Source organism: Alligator mississippiensis, chromosome 2 (genome assembly GCF_030867095.1).
Source record: "Alligator mississippiensis isolate rAllMis1 chromosome 2, rAllMis1, whole genome shotgun sequence".
NCBI lineage: Eukaryota > Metazoa > Chordata > Crocodylia > Alligatoridae > Alligator > Alligator mississippiensis.
In genome coordinates, this window is record NC_081825.1 from 147,299,690 (window position 1) to 147,321,058 (window position 21,369).

Here is a 21,369-nt window from a genome sequence, read left to right on the forward strand (position 1 = left end):
TCAAAGGGGTTTGAGGCGGGGCAAGAGGCACATGTGCGCTCATCTGGACACTTCCTATGAGCCTTTCTGGCCATTTCACCTGTCTCCTGGATCTCCAGAGTATCGGCTCCTCATTGGAGGTTTGGGGGCTCTCTGTTGGATCATAAATATCTTCAGCTTCTGAGGATGAGGAGGAGGAACTAGGAACTATTAACTGAGGCTGATCCAAGTCTGTATCTCCTGCCGATGTCTGAGAACTAAGTGGGAGCACGAGCAGGTCTCATCGATTACGTCAAATCATGCCCCCTTGGTCTCTCTGAACTAGATAGCTAGTGTACCCACAGTCCCGTTTCACTGTACCCTGCTGGTCCCATGTTTTAGACAAGTAATCCTTCAGACAAACTCTATCACATGGCTTTAGTAGTGAAAGCTCACAAGCTCTTGTATCGAAGTAGTATTTCTGTTTCTTCTGATCTTCTTTCATTCTCTTTATGGCTACTGTGTTAGGACTTTCCCAAAAGGTGTTAGTAATGGGCAGATTCGACTGTATCCACCGGCCCATTGACAACTGTGCTGGAGACCAGCCATTGTCCAGAGGTGTGCTATGATAAGCCAGTAGTGCTTTATATAAATCCCCTCCACTGTCCAATGCTTTTTTCATTAGGTTTTTCACCATCTGAAGGGATTGCTCTGCAAGGCCATTCGATTGGGGACAATTGGGACTTGACATGGTATGACGAAAATCCCAGTCCATGGCAAATTGCCTAAACTCTACACTGGAGAACTGTGGCCCATTCTCACTGAATACTTCATCTGGAATTCCACACCTTGCAAATATGGCCTTCAAGCAAGCTATCACTGAGCGAATGTTGGTACATTACAGTCTACAGATTTCCAGATACAAAGAATAATAATCAGTAACTATTAAATACACCCTGGAGTTCCACATAAAGAGATCGGTGCCCACCTTCTCATAGGCCCTGTGTGGAACAAGGTGAGGCTTTAGTGGTTCTGCCTCCTGGCAGGTTCTGAATTTCAAGCAGGTGGAACAGTTTTCAACTGCATTAGCAATGTCCTGATTGATCCTTGGCCAATACATCACCTCTCTTGCTCGCTTCTTGCATTTCTCAATACCTAAGTGTCCCTCATGTATCTTCTTTATCATTCCTCTTTGGACGGTCTGTGGTATTATGACTTTACTGCCTTTGACAATAACTCCTTCAATGACTGAAAGTTCATGTTGGCAATTCCAGTAGTCCCGCACGCACAAGTCACAGGTACTCCTGTTCTCTGGCCAACCCGAAATTATCATTTATTTCAGGATCTGTAATGAGTGGTTCTTCTCAGCTGCTTCTTTTATTTGTTGTAGACTCTGTCACAACCCAGTGATTTTGGTGCCTCGGCACGGTGGAATTTTCCCGCCACATGAGAACCTCTTGCAAAGTAAAGGTTTTCTGTTGCAGCAGAAAACCCCCGGTGCAAGAGAGTTCCCACCATTCGAATGCAAATTTGTGTCCCGTTATTGGCCAGCTCTAAATTATTCCCACGTGGCGGCTAGTAATTGGCTTGCTAGCCATTTAAAAATTCGCGCGACTTCTGCCCAAGTCGGAGAACTTTGAGCACGCTGCAGAGTGCTTCTAAAAGAGATCTGACTTGCAGCTGAGCTGATCGATAGACTGATCACCTATCGATTCTTCTCCCCGTCATCGAGTGCAATCCCAGACGTACCCTATTCCCACCAGCTTGATTTGTAGATGGATGAGCTAGCCTGAGCCTTATCAGCTGGAACAACTGACATAGTTGTTCAGACGACCGGACCGTTTTCGTCACAACCACCAGCGACGTAAGTAAAGTTTTACAACCATAAAGCTTTCTCAGCCTCTCTATTCACCAGCCCGCCCGACGAACGAGCAATTATTAGATCACCTCGAGTAGGCTCTGGCTGTCCAAGACAGACTCCTGTCCACGATCAGAAGTGAACTAACAGTCAAGTTGACATAGGCTTGCATTTCTGTCTCGGAGGTGTTTTCTGCTTATCCAGTAAAGGCTATTGCCCTGGACAGTGCATCTGCTATAAACAGAAACTTGCTGGATGTTCTGAATGCAAATCTCCCAGTTCAGCCCTGGTTTCATAGGATACCATCACTCCAGCACTCTTTCCTTTCTCTGGGTGCATCTGCACATGTGCTCTACTGTGGAGCTGACTAATTAGCTCTGCAGTAAAGCATTGCTTTCTACATGTCTTCCCGCATTAGGATGCAGTAAATTAACTTCACTATAGGAGAGTACTGTCTGGGACAAGTACTGTCCTACAGCGGAGTAGTCACATATGCTGAAATGCATATGTAGAGGGTAACCAAAGCTGGTTGGGGGTTGCTGGCTAGCCTTGTATAGTAGTACCCTTGTGCCATAACCAGCCCCTTTACAGAACAATGAGCTGGGAGGGAGCAGCTCTGGGCTGGCAGGCTGACTTCTCTGGGCCCCCTGCCAGCCATGAAAGTCAAAAGGTTTGGAGGGTTGTTGTAGCTGTGGTGGTCCAGGAAATGTACAAGAGCAAGGTTTTTTTCCTGTAGCATAACAAGGGATGGACAAGGGAGGCATAAGCCCTGGATGCTAAAAGGGTGTATGTATATGCTGGAATGGAAGGGAGCAGGGTGCTGGAATGGTGGCAGAAGACTGAAGGCTGTAGATTCACAGAGTTGGGGCAGAATTCCTCTTACCAGTTGCTCTCCCTTCCCCTGGGGAGATGCTGCTGCTGAATTAACCCTGTCACAGTTGCTGTCTAATTAAGGTTGTTACAGTATACGCACAATTTTGTGGTGCTCCTGAGAGGCTTAATTCTATAGCTGTTGAAGAGTGAGGTTGATTAAAGAGAGTCGTGCCCCACTTTGTGCGGCTAGAACTTCCAGCCAAGTATGTTTGTAAATAAACCTAGGTGGTGGTAGGTAAGAACTCTGCCCACCTTCCTCTGTGCCCAGCACAACCTCATTCCCTTCCCCCTCCCAACACTGTACTCTGTGCACCAAAATAGCTAGCTAGATTTCTAGGTTTTTCTGACATCTTTTATTGGACCCTGTGTATGGCTGGGCAGGCTTTTGGACACAAGGCACCCTTCTTCAGGTCACTTTCTTCAGGGACTTGAACAGTGGTGCTTTATGCTTGAAAACTTGTCCAGCATCTCCCCCAGCTATGCAGTTGGTTCAGTAAAAGATATCGACAAAAATCTGTTCTCTCTCTCTCAGATATGCCAATTCTGATAAATGCTAGCTTTGAAAGAAAAACTGAAGAAAAAAGCATATATAAAAGACCAAAATAGAAATGAAAGTTTCAATTTTCCATTTCAAAATAACTTTTTGTTTCAACTTTTATGTTGTGGTATATTAATATAGTAAAAGTCAAAGCTGGAAGAAAACATTGAAAGTATATTGATAGGAAATAAATTAACCTCAAACAAGTATATAAATGTATTATAAATTATATATTTACACATATCATTTAGGTTCGCTGGAAATTTTGAAAAAATTCTGTTTTGATTTTGTTTGGAACATAAAACAATAGTTCAGTTTTTGGTATGTGTGCAACAAAAAATCTAATTCCTTCCCCACTGCAACAATACAGATTGCAGTAGGGGAGATGAAATGGTGGAGAGTTCCTTTTATTTCATGAAAGACTTGAGAATTGGATTTCTTTTCAATTTATTGGAATAGAGGACTTGAAGTGGCCTCCTGGGTCATTGAGTCCAGCTCTTTATATTTTCAGACTCTCAATAACTGACGGAATCCTCTATTTATGCTATATCCTGAAGGCCCGATATTACAGAAACCATTCTTTTGGCCAAAGAAGATGGAATAGGACTCTGCAGAGTCCATCTATTGTCCTCATTAAAAGACAAGTAGCTCTTAGACCACAGACATAACCATCCCCCTTCCCTTCCCTGCCACTTTGCCCTGGCTGCTAATGGACTAAGTACCCCTTCAGAGCTTCATTAAGGGGTAGCTATCTAGCTGTTTGCTGTTGCTGAGAAGCATGAGGTTGCTTTGCTCGTTAAGGGTTGGGGATGCTCCCAGTCTTTATCAGTTTGGTGATGAGATGACCCACCCAAGAATCCATACTGAATTCTACTACTTAGCTATGCATTAGGCTGCCTCTGTGCCACTTAGCTGGCCTGTAGTAGTTAATTTATTGCAAATGCCTATACAATGTATGTAGAAGGCAGATAGGTCTGTTATAAATCTGAAAGAATTAGCTTAGCTCTCTTATTGTTTGCATGGTAGATCCATGGGCAAGTTGCCTATGTTTTTATTATAATTTGGTTTGAGGATAAGAGAGTTCAGTAGACAGAAATGTTGGGTTTGCAGTAACATTCTAGAGTATTTACCCTGGAAAGAACCCGTGAGTTTGTTAATGTTGCATTGCATTCCACTGCTGGATAAGTTTCAAACTCCTTATATATGATGTTTTAATTTTCATCTGTTCAGCAGTAGCAATGGACTGCAGGCTTCATACTTGTAGGAGATTATGGAATTTAAACTTCTAAATTGCCTCAGTTAAGAAAAGCACTTAAGTCTTATTTTCAGAAATGCTTAACTTGCTTAAAAGTATAAGTTACAAGTGATGTGTAGGTACGTGTGAAAATGTTTATCCATATTCTAGTAGGCTAGATTCTGAAGAACATGGGATGACTTTAATTGGGATGCATATAATATCCTTCCTCCAAGACAGAGTTGTCCAGCTAAAAAATGGCTGTGGACCATATCCCTTATGGGTCATGCCAGTGGATTCTGCACACCTCAAGGCAGTACTAGTGGGGGCCTTGGACTCCCTATACTGCATGTTTTGTGTGCACATGTGTGGGTGGGCACTGTCTCACCTGCTGTGCCATGCATGGTTGCAGGCAGGCCCTCTCCCACACAGCACCCAGCCTTAGCTTCAGTGGTCTCTGGACTCCCCTGTGTCACTACAGTTTGTAACAGGAGGGGAAGAGGGAGGAGGAATCCCAAGATCCTGGCTGCTGCTGCTGCAGTCAGAACGAAAGGGTAGGAGGCCAGGGACCACATATTTAGGCTACCAGTTGGACAGCCCTACTCTAAGCAACGAATAAAAAGTGAGCTTTATGCAGTATTGTGATTATAAGTGTTGTCCAGACCTAAGAATGAATTGTCCCTATGCTGAAAAATATAGCCCTTCAACCTCTGAAAGCAGGGAGTGAGTGAACTCAAGATTCCAGATAAATTGTGGGCATGCTGAATAAATATTTCCTAGCACCCTCCCCTGCATGCCTTTTCTGAATTACACATTGCTGATACATGGGTGGACCCAGGATTTTGTAAAGAGAGTGTGGGACCAACTGCCAGCAGGGCAGGAGTAGCTGCAACACTGCTCCTAACTTCACCCCCACCACCAGAAATGGGCAGACCATGCACACAGGAGCAGCTGCTGGGGGGCTTTTTTAAAGTACCTGAATCAGGTAAGGTTTCCCCGCTACTCTCAGAACCACTCCTCTCTCCTCCATACTCAGTGGCATGTCCTCTCCCCTGCTTGCTGCTGCCATTGTCCCTGGCTGCCCCAAGTTGGGAGGGAGTGGCGGGGGGTCCTCCAGAACTGATCCCACTCTGTTCCAGTTTGGCTGTGCTAAGGATAATTTGGGGATATGGCAATGAGGGGAGGCAGGTTCCCCCTTCCCGAGCTTGCTGCTGGGCTAGCAGGGAACACCTGGGAGGACTGGGTGGGGAGAAGGAACTCACCTGCTGCTGCTGCCATTGCTGTCCCAGGCTGAGCCTAGCTCCCCACACTGTCCAGCTGGAGTGGGCAGGAGTGGCCCTCACTTTTGAGTCAGCTGGAGACAGCAGGAATAGTAGCAGCAGTGGGTGGGGGAAGGAACATACTGCTGAACACAGAAGGGAAGAGAGGGGTAGAATTTTTACCTGAATTGAGGACTTCAAAAAATCCCACAGTATGGGGCTGAGCTGGCAGGGTCTGCATTGTGAGGCCAGCAGAGTGGCTGTGGAGTGTGGTGGCACTGTGGGAGCTTGTAGGGCTCTGACCCCAGACCCCGGCGCTCCCACGCGCAGCCCAAGCTGACAGCACAGCCCCTCACCAGGAAAGAGCTCGCTCTCTCACACAGTGTGACAGGGGCTGTCGCCCCCAGTAATGGCTCTCTCCCAGGGCCTCTGGGGGTGGGGCAGGGATGGGGTTATTCCTCCAGCCTCTGGCAGAGGGGACAGCTGGGGGCCTATGACAGGCAGGGCACCACCTGGCTACCAGTGGGGTAGAGGGGAAACTAACGCTGCTCCCTGCCCGCCTCTGCCTCAGGGGTCATGGTGCCCTGTGCTGCAGCAGCGAGGAGGAAGCATGGGCAGACCCTGCTCAGGTCCCTGCCGGTGGCACAGGGAGTGGGAATTAAAGCCCTCTCTGGCCAGTTCAGCCTGGGTTGGCCCTGCCACCCCCAACACAGCTTCCCTGATGCCAAAGGCTGGCTCTAGGTTCCCCTGGTTCCTGGCCTGAGCAATTGCAGGCATGTGCCTGTATTGTTTCAGTCCAGAGAGCATGTTTGTCCTGTTACAAACTGGTTCAGCCTAGGCAGGTTAGACTAACCTCCAAAGGTTGTATCAGTTCAGGCTCTGGCTTTAGGAATAGATTCATAGATTCATAGATGTTAGGGTCAGAAGGGACCTCAATAGATCATCGAGTCCGACCCCCTGCATAGGCAGGAAAGAGTGCTGGGTCTAGATGACCCCAGCTAGATACTCATCTAACCTCCTCTTGAAGATCCCCAGGGTAGGGGAGAGCACCACCTCCCTTGGGAGCCTGTTCCAGACCTTGGCCACTCGAACTGTGAAGAAGTTCCTCCTAATGTCCAATCTAAATCTGCTCTCTGCTAGCTTGTGGCCATTGTTTCTTGTAACGCCCAGGGGCGCCTTGGTGAATAAATCCTCACCAATTCCCTTCTGTGCCCCCGTGATGAACTTATAGGCAGCCACAAGGTCGCCTCTCAACCTTCTCTTGCGGAGGCTGAAAAGGTCCAGTTTCTCTAGTCTCTCGTCGTAGGGCTTGGTCTGCAGGCCCTTGACCATACGAGTGGCCCTTCTCTGGACCCTCTCCAGGTTATCCACATCCCTCTTGAATTGTGGCGCCCAGAATTGCACGCAGTACTCCAACTGCAGTCTGACCAGCGCCCAATAGAGGGGAAATATCACCTCCTTGGACCTATTCGTCATGCATCTGCTGATGCATGATAAAGTGCCATTGGCTTTTCTGATGGCTTCGTCACACTGCCGACTCATGTTCATCTTGGAGTCCACTAGGACTCCAAGATCCCTTTCCACTTCCGTGCCACCCAGCAGGTCATTCCCTAGGCTGTAGGTGTGCTGGAAATTTTTCCTCCCTAGGTGCAGCACTTTGCATTTCTCCTTGTTGAACTGCATTCTGTTGTTTTCTGCCCACTTGTCCAACCTGTCCAGGTCTGCTTGCAGCTGTTCCCTGCCCTCCGGCATGTCCACTTCTCCCCATAGCTTTGTGTCATCTGCAGACTTGGACAGAGTACATTTCACTCCCTCATCCAAGTCGCTGATGAAGACATTAAAGAGTATCGGTCCAAGGACCGAGCCCTGCGGGACCCCACTGCCCACACCCTTCCAGGTCGAAGCCAACCCATCCACCACGACTCTCTGGGTGCGACCCTCCAGCCAATTCGCCACCCACCGGACTGTGTAGTCATCCAAGTCACAGCCTCTTAACTTGTTCACCAGTATGGGGTGGGATACCGTATCGAAGGCCTTCCTGAAGTCTAAGTATACGACATCCAGCCCTCCTCCTATGTCCAGGCGTTTCGTAACCTGGTCATAAGAAGAGACTAGATTGGTCAGGCACGATCTGCCTGCCACGAACCCGTGCTGGTGTCCCCTCAGCATAATTTGTCCTTCTGGGCTCTCGCATATGTGAGCCTTGATAATTTTTTCAAAGACTTTGCCAAGGATGGAGGTGAGACTGACTGGCCTATAGTTGCCCGGTCCTCCTTCCTCCCCTTCTTGAAAATGGGGACCACATTGGCCCTTTTCCAGTCCTCCAGGACTAGGCCCGTGCGCCACGAGCGTTCGAATATTCCCTCCAGTGGCTCTGCAATGAAGTCGGCCAGTGCCTTCAGCACCCTTGGATGGAGCTCATCCGGGCCTGCCGACTTAAAGGCATCCAGTTCTTCCAAGTGACTCTGCACCATCTCAGGGTCTATGCATGGAAGTCTGGTGCCTTGCTGCTGCCTCTCTACAATCCCAGTGAGAGACTTGTCCTGCCCCTCGCTTAGGAACACTGAGGCAAAGAACTCGTTGAGGAGTTCAGCCTTGTCCCCTCTGTCCGTCACCAATTGTTTCTGCCCATTTAGCAGGGATCCTATTCCTCCCTGGGCCTTCCTTTTACTCCCTGTATATCTAAAAAACAATTTCTTGTTGTCCTTTACTTGGGATGCCATCCTCAGCTCCATGGTAGCTTTGGCCCGCCTAACTGCCTCCCTACAAGCACGAGCAGAGGAGGTATATTCGTCTTTGGTGATCTCTCCTTGTTTCCACTTTTTGTGTGCTCCCCTTTTGGCCCTTAGGCTGCCCTGGATTTCTGTGGTCAGCCAGGGAAGCCTCCTGGCCCCTTTCCCTCTTTTACCCCGCATGGGGATTGTCTCGCTTTGTGCCTGAAAGATCGTTTCCTTAAGGCACAGCCACCCTTCTTGGGCTCCCATCATTTCAAAACTCCTAATCTGCAGTGCGTCCTTGACTAATCGCCTGAGTTCATTGAAATCAGCTTTCCTAAAGTCTAGCACTTTCACCCTACTAGTTACCTTACCCACTCGACGTCTTATGGTGAATTCTATTATTAGGTGATCACTGTCCCCCAGATGGCTACCAATCTGTAGGTCCCCTACCATGTCAACCCCCATTGCCAATACCAGATCCAGTATGGCATTCCCCCTAGTGGGACCGTGTACCTTCTGTGTCAAGTGGAGGTCCTGTACACAGGTTAGAAACCTGCGTGAGCGGTGGGACTTTGCCGTCTGTCTCCCAGCAGATGTCTGGGTAGTTTAGGTCCCCCATGACTACCGCCTCCTTAGCTTTTATGGTCTCCGAGAGCTGCCTCAGGAGCCCCGCATCTATTTCTTCCCCTTGATGTGGGGGTCTGTAGCAGACCCCTACCACCAAATCCCTTTCTCCTTGCCCCCCATGTAGCCTAACCCACAATCCTTCTACTTCCTCATCCTTCGAATCCGTCTTGATGAGGGTTGACGTATATTGCTCATTGACATAGAGCGCTACCCCTCCCCCTTTTTTCCCCACCCTGTCCTTTCTGTACAATCTATAACCCTCAATATGTATCGCCCAGTCGTGGGATGAATCCCACCAGGTTTCCGTTAGCCCTACTAAGTCATAGGTGTTTTGTGCAAGCAGGAGCGCTAGTTCATCCTGCTTGTTTCCCATGCCCCTAGCATTAGTATATAGGCACTTGAGCCCTGCGACAGGTGCCTTTGCTGCCCCCCCGCTCCGAGTCCCAAGCCGTAGTGCTGGCCGCCCCGCTTCTTGCAGGTTCCCAATGTTCTCTTTCTTCAGGCTGGGCTGTCCTTGTGGGTGCCACATGGTTTGGTGGTCCACAGCTTTCCCCGCCCTCATTTTCCCCTCCCCCCGGTGAGCCTAGTTTAAAGCCCGCCGGAGGAGATCCACCAACCTAGAAGAAAACACATGCTTACCTTTGGGGGACAGGTGAAGCCCATCCCAACTGAGCATGTCCCTCGTCGTGATGTGCGGGTTGTTGTCCAGGAAGCCGAAGCCTGCCTTGAGACACCACTGCCGAAGCCACCAGTTGGTCTCTTGGATGCAGTTCTCATGCCGTCTTCCACGTCCGTTCACTGGTAGGATGGAAGAGAATACCACCTGTGCACTGATCTCCCTCAGCACGCCGCCCAGAGCACTGTAGTCCGCCATCAGGTGATCGGGGGTTCTCCTGGCCGCATCATTAGTACCCACATGGACTAGGACCATGGGGTAGTAATCGGTGGGCTTGATCCTGGCCTGGATTACCTCCTTCACATCCCAAATCTTTGCTCCAGGCAGGCAGTATACCTCTCATGTTGAGGGGTCCTGGCGACAGATGGGCCCTTCTGTACCTCTCAGGATGGAGTCGCCTATGACGAGCACTCGTCGCCTCCTTCTCTGGGTCCGCTTGGATCTCTTGACCTGTTCAGAGCATGAAGAATGTGGTGTTTCTTCCTGCCCAAGGGTTTCCTCCTCCCCTTCCATCTCCTGCAGGGTCACCAGGGCCTTGTACCTGTTCTCCAGTTGGACTGGAGGAACTGGTACCTGTTCGCTGCGAGCAGCTCTGGTCCTGGATGTGACCGTCTGCCACTCTGCTGTGGAGGGCATTCCCCGGGCTGCTTCTTCCTTAAGTGCCTGGTCCTGCAGGGAAAGGAAATAGCCATCAATTTCATCCTCCGCCTCCCTGATACCCCTCAGCCTGCTAACCTCCTCCCGGAGCTCCCTCACCTGTGCCTCCAGATCCCTAAGACGGGCACCTGCCGGACAGGTGTGGGGACCCCCAATCTCTGCCCCCCCGGCCCTGCTGGGGATCCCCCGCAGGCCAGGAGGCAGGGGGACATCAGCTCCCCCATGGGCTCGGTCTGGGTGGAGGCCTCAGACCAGCCCCAGTTAGCCATGTCCCTCTGGGCAGAGGCCCTAGTAGCACTCCTCGTCGACACCATTCTAAGCTGCTGTTTGTAGATCTGTGTAAATGTCTGTGCCTAGCCTTAGTGACTGATAAAACAGGTGGTGACTTCAGAAGAACTGTGGCTTGCAGTTTCCATCACCCTAGGGTCTTTAACTTCATTGACTGTTCCAGTATAGCTCATTTTCCAGATCAGTGCAGGATCATCTCAGGGACAAAGCTGTAGCTTATCCAATTGAATTTGGAAGAAGATATTTGGAAGAAGGTTCCATAAGCTCCATCCTAGGGAGCTGTGTTGCGTATGATCAGCTATCTGAGAAATGAAAATGTGGAGGGTTCTTTAATACACACCTCTTGATACCTTGCATTAACCGCCATCAATACTAAAGAAAGCTTTTAGTTTGCATTTAGAAGAACATATTCAGGGCCTCCTAATTTTACAGACATTACTGTATATAATTTTTTTTGGTTTAGGGTAAGACCCTGATCCAGCAAGTTACCCTTAGTTTCAAAGTCCAATTGTTCTCAGTGACAATAAATTCCTTTGCAGTGCAATCATGAATCATATTGTATTCAAAAGACTGTGGGTGGATCCTATTAATGAAAGCACTTTTTTATTTCTGTTTTAAGCATCAATCGTTGGTACATTTGAGTTTGAATGTACTATTACGTGCCTTTTACACAAACTTTAAACAGAAATTAACTGCAGTTAAAGTTAATGACATGAGAACGTAGTAGAACTTTCTGTAATGCAGTTAAGGCATAGAAAGTGATCTTAGCCTACATCAGATATAACCATAATGTCTATTATGAGTCATAGAGTCATAATCATAAAGAACTAGATCTAGAAGAAAGCTCCAGAGGTCATCTAATCCAACTCCCTGCCTAACGCAGGATCATCTTTATCCAAACCATCCCATACAACCATAATTGTATTCCAACAAAATGTAAATTTTTCCTGTCAGATTTCCTAGTTTAGACTATACTTTATAACCCACAGTCAGGGGTTGGGAGGGGAAGGGTGCAGTTGCCCTTCCTGCCCTCTGGATTCCTGGTTCATCCAAAGCTTAAAACACTGTCTGGCAGTGACATCAGCATTTCTATTCAGACAGCAGTAAGGGAGGTACTTTATTTCCTGGCTCATTAAAATCTACCTGATTCCTGCACAACTCTTCATTCCACTGATGTTAACAACTCGTCTCTTTTTTAATGGCATTAATGTTCCACTAATCGAGGTATTTTTTCCTCTGCAATTCTGCTGTCTCTTAGTTCATCTTAGTAATGTAGTCCTGTTAACAGCACTGCAGACTGTTTTTAACTCTATCTGAAAACATTAACTCAGGAATGCAAATAACTTTCAGTGAAGTATTGGATGCACTGTCAAGAGGCTCAAAATGTTTGATTTTTGTTTTATGAATCTGAAAGAAATATACATTTAATTCTAATGACTACAGGACTAAAGAAACTTCATTTTTTATTATTTTTGCTTACTTCTGTTTTAATACAAAAAGTATGTTATAGCAAGATTCTAATATTTACATTTGTTTTAGCTTTGATCTTAAACTGAATAACATAGCATATTAGTAAAGCTTGAAGATTCTTTTTAACCTGGAGAAAAATATGTTTTATGTTATATGTGATGATGCACCACACCATCTGCACCCCCCTTCCCTTTTCAGAATCCTAGATCCATCCAGCTCGGTGCAACATGGAGTAACTCAAACTTCACTGTAAATATTTCACAGACATTCATTAAGAATGAAGTTCTGGGTATCTTACTAGAAAAGTTGTTCTTCCCAGAATGTTCACATTTCTGTCTAAATGAATTGCACTGGTAGACTCATCCAGGCTTCCACATGGGACACTAAGGATTGCAAGTGACCTAAAGAAGGACATTCGGTATGTATTCATATTTCAACAAAGCTTGAAAACTCTGGTGATCTATGTCTCTTTGCCTCTTATTTTCCTTCCCTTCTTGTTCTTTTCTCTCTCTTCTTTCTCTATAATTTTTCTTTTCTGCTCTCCCTAGCTTTCTTGCAAAAAATCTGATTTCACTCAAGCAATGGGCAAAGCTTTTTCTAGCTCCCCTATTTCCCCATTCCCCTTCTTGCTGAGCTGAAAGAGTTTGTTGCAACTTGTATATAGCTGTCTGAAAAGCTCTGTTGAACTCCAATAAAATACCTAAAATAAAAAAAAGTTATTAGGCCTACCAGCTGTGTTTATATTCACAAGAATAAGAAGGAACTCAGTCCTCAGAGTTTATTACTGGCTAGTTGCTCATCAGAGACATTAGATTTTAATAACATTACTGTCCTAAATTTGAGGGAGCTGGTAAACTTCCAGGATTGAGAGTTCAGTTAAAACTAGTTACATCTGGATAGGTTGCACTTTAGGGTGGCATTATCTCTTTAGTTTTTTTCTTGGTAAAAACCCACCACATTTGATTCTGGTGGAAGAAAATAATAGGTACCATTTCATCAAACGGAACAGCCAAACTGAAAGAGAAGGTAAAAAAAAAAAGCAGTAATAAATAGAGCCTAAATCAAAGTGCACTGAAATTAATGGGAGTCTTACTTTTGGCAGTGAGTTTTGGATCAGTCCAATAATGATTCAACATCTTAACATCAAGAATTCAGACAAAAACCAGTTTGTTTAGATGCTACATAGTTTTTTTAAAATTTTATTCCAAGGCTGTTGAGCTTTCAACCATGATTCTAGATAACTCCTGAAAATTAATGTTGTTTTTCAAATTTCTTAATTCTACATCTTCAGAATGAGCATATGAACTGAATTGTATTGTATTTATTATTAGATATGTGACCAAACTAAGCAATTGATTCCCAAATGCCTTGAACTTGGTAAAGGTTTAGGTTCCAGTTTCTTGGCTCTGTCATATTTCTGGTAAATAATCAAAATCTGAATGTTAAATGAAGTCATGATCAAAGAGTGAATTAGCTGTACCCCTAAGAAAGTTGTTGACAGTTAGGCTTAATGAGATCCCCATATGATCTTTCTTGAAGGAGGTAGCCAGCACAGTGAAACAAAGAACTGTAGTAAAGAGACAAGCCTCGTTATTTAAAGAGGCCTAGCTATATCCACAAAACAGTATTATACCAGCACTAATCAGTACAAAAGAATATATACTGTACCTAGTATGCTTTTTTTGTTTTGTTTTTAAAGTCCCTGCTAGACAACCAGAAATAATCCATCTCATACACCCACCCACCCACCCACAAACCTTTTATTAAGGCCTTTAGACACTATTGGTACCATGCAAGCAATGTTAATAGTCATAATGGTGGTCACTAGTGACCTAACCCAAAACCCTTTAAAGTCAGCAGAAAAATCCCTACTGATGTCAGTGGGCTTTGGATGAAGCCTGTAAAACTAGTTTTACTCTGTGCATAAGCTAATCTATCACTGTAATGGAAGGCGAAAGATACAGCAGGGTTCAAGTATTAATGGTCTTTTTATCATAGTACAGCTTATTGGAGTTAATGAGACTTACATGCTTAAAGTTAATCTTGTACTTAAGTCCTTTGCTGAACTGAATCCTAAAGTGAGTTGGACTTCATGGCTAAGTACAGACAGTCAAAAAGCCTGAGGATGAGTTGATTCAAGCTTTGCAGGTTAGTCTAAACTCCATAGATTGAACCAATAAGCCAGTGAACAGACATCTTCTTTTGATTCCAGAAATGCAGCCACATGACTGCAGTGGCCCAGGCCAGAAGCCTGGAAGTGCTAGAGCATGCCTCCCTGCTCAGCTGGAGGAGACAGCTTGGAACAGGCCAGCCCACCCACCGCACAAGGTGGGTTTTGCCAGGGAGGTGCAAAGCATCCTGGCATGCTGGGGGACTGTGAGTTAACTTGAATCTGGAGGGGATCTGGGACAGAAGTTCAATAAACTGATTTAACCTAAATCAGTTAAATCTGATACTACAACCATTCAGGTTTGTCTTAAACTGGTTTGGGCCATTTTGAAAAGTTTTTGTGCACTGAACTTCTGTTGTGTTACACATTTGAACCAGTTTCTGATCTTTTATACTGGTTCATGTGTAATTTCTGTTCCTAGCCCATGAGGAAGCAAGTTTCCACACATGAAAATCCAGCTCAGTAAAAGCAAAGTCACCTGCTGATGTTGTAGGAGGTATTGACAAACATAGTTTGCATGCAAGTCTCCTTGCCCTTTCATGCAAGATACAGGAGCAGTTTTTAATTATAGACCTTTTAAAAACATTTTAAAAAATGCTGTTTCTTCATGCCCATTGATTTCCTTATTGAAATCAATATTCATATAATGAGGTTTGAGGCAAATCTGACCCATGTAAAGGCAATGAATTCACTGGGGGAAGACATGCTGGTAATGGAACTTTAAGGATCTGACTTAAATATGTAAGGTTTGAGCATCTCAAAATAAAGAAAAGGTGCTTCTGTCCCCTTAATTCTGACCCTTTATCCAGGTGCATTTTTAATATGATGCAGGGACTTTGCTTACATGATCACTTAATAATCACTTAATAATAAATATATTGGGATAATATTTATTGTGCATATAGGAACTTACTGGGTGAAATCTGAATTAGTAAATTAATAGGTGATATATTTAAAGTGACATGAGCAAGATATCTGTCTTTATGAAAGAATCTAATCTGTAGAAAGTAAATGTAAACGGCCTTCTCTTCATTTACACTTCAGCCCCTTTGTGCCACTAAAATAATGTAAAGACACATTAGTGTGAGTGTTAGATTGGTGTATCCTGGCTTTAGTGTCGATAATAATTTGCACCCAATATATCATTTCCTTTAATTTGTAAGATCTTTCAATAGCAAGACATTCCCACATGCACACCCTGGAACATATTACAGTTTCCCTTTGAGTAGTGTTGCCTCCTGGTAAGTGTATGATGCAAGAACTCAGGCACCATCATAAAGTAACATAAACCTGGAAGAAATCTCCTGAGTCATCAAGGCAAGAGATTTGCCATCTCAGGCAAACTGCTGAAGTTCTATTTTAAAAATAGTTAGCTATTTTTGCCTCTTTTCTTTCTACTGAAAGGCAAGACCATTGTAAGAAGCCTTGTTGCTTTCATATGAGCACTGGCAGCAAGAGGTCCACTTATCTTTCCCACTCAGACTACCCTAACTGAATTAATAATTTACCAGCCTTAAGGCCAAAAGTAACAAATACTGTGGCCAACCCTGGGCGCACACTCCAAGATGGCAAGGAAACGCCTACACAAGACTAGGTAGGCACAAAAGGATATGCAACAGTTTTAATCTATCTGGATGTTAATAAAGTATTTTTACAGCATAACTGCTAGAAAATAGTTAGGCTGCAGAAGATGGGGATAACTTAGAAAACCAAAAGCGGAAGAGATGCTCAATATGGAACATTTTATAAAATAGAGGACCATGTGTAGTATTTAAAGGAAAAGTATTGGGTTGAACAGAGGTTACTGTTGCAGGGCACTAGGGTGTCCTGCTCCTTTTAAGGGCTGGAACTTCAGTCAGTTGGGAGCCCCAGCTGCTGGTTACCAGGGCAGTCAGAATGAGCTAGTGGGCCCACACCTGCCAGCAGTCAGCTGACCAGAAGGGGCAGGGCCTGGCTTGTATATAAACCCCAGGCCAGAGGCCAGGAGGGCAGTTCTCTGCCAGCAGCCAAGGGGGAAGGAGCTCTCCCAGAGGAAGCAAAGGGGAGAGGCCTGACTGCAGGTGCAGATTCCAGTACTGTTGAGGGACAAAACACGCTCTGTATGGCTCAAATTATGTTATAGCCAGGCAGTTTGAGTTATGTTATAGCCTTGGGGCTTGCATGTTGATTTCTGTTTATAATACCAGTGGTTTGGGTGAGGCTATTTGGGGAAGGAGGAAGCCTCATTGGCGGCCCACTGCAGCGTGGGGACCCTGGCACCCAGCGCCTGAGAGGGCACAGCATTTGGGGTGCACAGACCCCAGCGCCAGAGAGGGTGTGGCATTTGGGGTGCATGGACCCCAGTGTCATTGAGGGCGTGACACTGGGGGCTGAGGAGAGCCCAGGTGCCAGTGAGGTGCAGAGACAGAGCTGTGGAGAGCCCAGGTGCCAGCAGTGAGGCACAGACACAGGGCTGTGGAGAGCCCAGAGAGGACAAGGGGGGTCAATTCATACCAAGTGTTACACCTCAGCTCTGTATTCTTGGGCAACCCTGGCACAGGATGCAGTCTGTCTGACTCACAAAGGACTCCCCCCCCCCCCTCCCTCCCCTCCTCTACCTAAACAAAACTGATTAAGATGCAGTGAGAGACGCACCTAAAACTCTCCAGATAAGGGTGATAAGAGTGAACAACTGCCCTCGGTCTCGTCTGCATCTGAGATGGAACCAGATGACCATTCATTTACATGAGAGATGGAAAACAGAAAGCCTGAAGCAGAGACTGCAGTGAATTCTGGGACCAGAGAAGCAGGAGAGCGCTGCATGATGGGGAATCTGTGCTTCCAATGTTAATTAACCCATGTTCACACACACCCAGCTCAGCATTTATCAGACCAGTTCTAATCTGGATTTGCTAAGGACTTTTCTCCCCCCAGACACACACACACACAGCTCTAAGTTTAATAGGCATCTCGGGCCGTACATTCCCCGGTCCCAGTATGGGAGGCCTATTTAAACTTGATTGACTAAAACTCGGTTGCCGGGTTAGGGAATGCTGAGGCAAGAGACCGAGTCCGAGGGGGTATGGGCAACATTTGAACAATGGTTAAGGGTTCATCACAGCATCCAGCCTGCTGGAGCCCTAATCCCAGGTGTTGTCGTATCTTTCCCGAGACGACTGGTGGGAGTCCTCTCCACAAAAGGTTATGAGCACCCCAATAATTGCTTTAAGTCTGTTAAAAGACTATAGTAAAATCTGGAAAAGTCATGCTAAGCTGAGGCTTGTGCACAACAAGTAAAAATCCAAAATCCTGATACTGCAAGCTATCTATTGTTCCTGAAGAAACCATGAGATATCCCATCAGGATATCTGCCATCCATAGGAATCTCAAGCTGGCTCCCAAGTATTTGGGTTACTCCCTAATCTTAAGTGTTTCCTGATTATCAATCAGGTTCCTGAGATGGTCCAAACCAGATAACCCCTTGTCAATAGAAAAGACAATGATTTACACTACTGAGGGTGCTTCAAAGCAGCTGAACTGAGGGTATAAAAATCTGTAAGTGTGTGTGCTTAAAAAAAGGAGAAAAAAGAAAGAAGAAGAAGAAGCAGGAGGAAGGAGAAAGAAAGAAGAAGAAGAAAACTCCTGTGCTGACACCATCCCCTGTTGTTCTTGGGACGCTGGAAGAACAGATCGTCTCTCTCTTCAAGGATTGTGTTACGGACTGTGCCTGTCAGCTTTGCAGCCTGGGTACCGTGGACTCGGTGAGATTCCCAGCGTTCTCTCTTCTTTCTAGGCATAAACTTCTGAACCTGACCTGTATCAGTTAAGCTTGAGCTAAGTTTCCCCAAATACTTAGTGAAACCAGGGTAGTATTGTCATTGTTTGTGTTTGTTTTTCTTTTGCATGTCTATTACTACTAGTACTATTATATATTTCATATGCTTAGCAATAAATAACTTTTATAGGCAAACTGGTAGTAATTGGGTATATTTTTCCTTCTCTGCTTCTTTTTCCTTCTGTGCTCTGCAGCAACGCTTCTTTTACCTATGCTAAAGATCCCTGTGAAGCCTAAATTATTGTGGGGTCTGCTCATCAAGAGGCCAAAGATTGGGACGTGCTGAGTTTGAAACACATAAGGGGATCAGCTTGTACAGGCTGATTGACCCAGTTTGACTCAGACGTGCCCTTATGAACTGAATGCTGGCCCATGAGGGTGTCAGCTGGACACCCAGCCGGATTCAGAGGGATTCTGTTTACCTGTGTGCTTGTGTCTGACTGCATTTTATTGTTGCTCTTATGAACTGATTCTTGGCATATGAGGGTGTCAGCCTGTCCATGCTGATCAGCCCGGCCAGGTCAGGCGTGTCACGTTAATTTGTGTGTGTTTGTGTGTATGACTGATTTGGTGACTGGAGGAACCCAGTCCCATTGAGATTGAGTCCTGCAAGATAGCTCCACTGGGGGTGAGGGCTTGCAGAAGGGAGAAATACAGCTCCGTATAGTAACACAAGCAGCACATTGACAGAATCACCAAGACCCTAGAAACTATCCCTAATAAATGAGCACACCCCAAAGTAATGGGCAAATTTGGTAACACAAGGCCCAGACCGAACAATGCCAGTACCATCTGCGAGGCTTGGGGCATGGTAAAGGGGTGGTTGGAGCCACACATATAGCCTATAAGGCCGGGGTGTCCCAGGACACCTATTTTGAAATGGGACCCACGGGGTTCAGGGAAATCCATCGAGACCATATTCGACAGGATGTGAAAGCAGCTTCCCTATATTACAAAAATACATCAAGATGTGGTGGGCAAGAATAAAGGATGCCCATAGGGCCAAATTGGCACGGTCAAGGGGCCTTAGGGGTAACACAGCCATCTTTAGGGACCCCGTCCTGTGACAGTTACTAATGTTGTTCCAAAGGGATAGCATTGATTACTTGGGACAATCTTTGTTACAGTCTTAGCACAAAAGGAGGAATGTACTGATGGCTTGGGAGGAGCTGCCAATACAGAGGAGGTTTGAAATATCACATGGAAAGGTTTGGATGACCTTAAAGACTGGATGGATACAGATGGAATGAAAGTCTATAGTACAAAACACAAGGTCATGGACTTCAGGACTAACAACAAGAACTGCTATATAGTGGGAGCTCATCAGTTGGAAAGGACCTGTGTGTATTAGTCTCTCCCAAGATGACTATAGATCCACCAATGTGATATGGAACTGATAAAGTTAAATAATATGTTAGGGTGTATAAGTTAAGGTATTGCCAGTAGAGAATGGGAAGTATTAACACCATTGTACAAAACTATGATTAGGCCCCATCTGGAATATGTGCACAGTGCTAGTCACCCATGTTCATATGCAAACAGGTAGAAAAGGGCTTCTAGGACTAATCAGGGTAATGGAGAACCAGTTGACCAAGAAAAGACAGGAAGAGTTTAGTTTGCTTAGCTTAGGAAAATGAAGACTGAAAGGGAATATACTTGTTGTTTTTAATACAGAAAGGGAATACATGTTGGCGAGAAAAAAGGGCTATTTTAGCTGAAAGACCGTGTTTGGCACAAAAACAAATAAGTATAAACTGGCCATGAGTGAATGCAGCCTGAAAATTAAAAATAGTTTTCTAACTATCAGAGGCATAAGGCTCTGGAATAGCATTCCAGTAGGAGTAGCAGGGGCAAAAATACTATGTAGTTTTAAAATGGAGCCTAGTCTGTTCATGAAAGGGATTATATGACATGCTTGCCTGTGATAGCAGGGGGAGGGCTGGATGACCCCAGAGGTGCCTGAGTTCTTAACTAAAGTCTAAACCAGCATGCATATTTTTGGGGTTTTTAAAGCTATAACCAATTTTAAGCCAAAGCAGTTAGGAGAAAGACATTAAACAAACAAACAACTGAAGAAATCTAAAAGAAAATTGGGAACTACCCCAAAACCCACAAACTCACAGTTGGCAAAGGTGACCACCCTCATTTGAAAACCAGTGTTTGTGAGAGGTGAACTGAATGCACCTATATACTTTCTATAAATAAAATGATATAGCTAAAGCAAATGGAAGTGAAAGTTGATCATAACGAATATAAATCAGAAGCTAAAAATTGTAGGATATAGGCTAAGGAAGCAAGAGGACACAAGGAGAAATCTATAGACAGCAGAACTTAGGATAGCCAATGGGAGTTTTAGCAAAAACAGAAAGAACCCTAATAGTGACATTGATCCATTACTGGATTGAAATGGTAGAGTTGGCAACAATAATATAGAAAAAGTAGACCTGCATTTGGGAAAAAGCCAAATTATGCAGCTATATGTTGCTGATTAAATACTTTCTTATTAGAGTAGTAACTAAAGAGGATGTTAAACAGCAGATACTAAAAATGGACATTTTAAAGCCAGGGTGTCCAGACAACTTCAATTCAAGAGTTTTAAAAGAGCCAGCCAGAGAGCTCTTTGGACCATTGATGTTGATTGTCAATAAGTTTTGTAACACTAGGGTCATTTCAGAAAATGGAAATAAAGTTCATGTTGTACAGTATTTATAGGATAAGCAGGATACTTATCAACTGGCTAAGTAGACGTCAGTTCTGGGCAAATAAATAGACTGGCTGATATAGCACTCAGTTAATAAATATTTTAAAATATACTTATTAATGTCAATTAACTTGAGTTAATTGAAAACAGATGTTGTTAAATTACTTTATATTTTGTTGATGAGATTACACAAGTATGACTTAGTATTTTCATGTAAGAAACTAGCATAATACACATTAAACTGATTGAAAATTAACTATCAAATAGATCTAAAAATATAATTGTGAACAGGCAGTTAGTTATACCTGAACAGGTGTGTTTTTAATAGAGTCCTGCAAGGATTGGTTTTTATCGCCTATGCTGTTTAGCATTTTTCTCAGTGCACTAGATGAAAACATAAAATCAATGCTCATGAAGTTTGTAAACGATACAAAGATTGGAGGAGTGGTAAATAATGAAGAGTACAGATCATTGATACAGACAAATGTGGGTTGCTTGATAAGCTGGGTACAAGCAAATAAGAGGCATT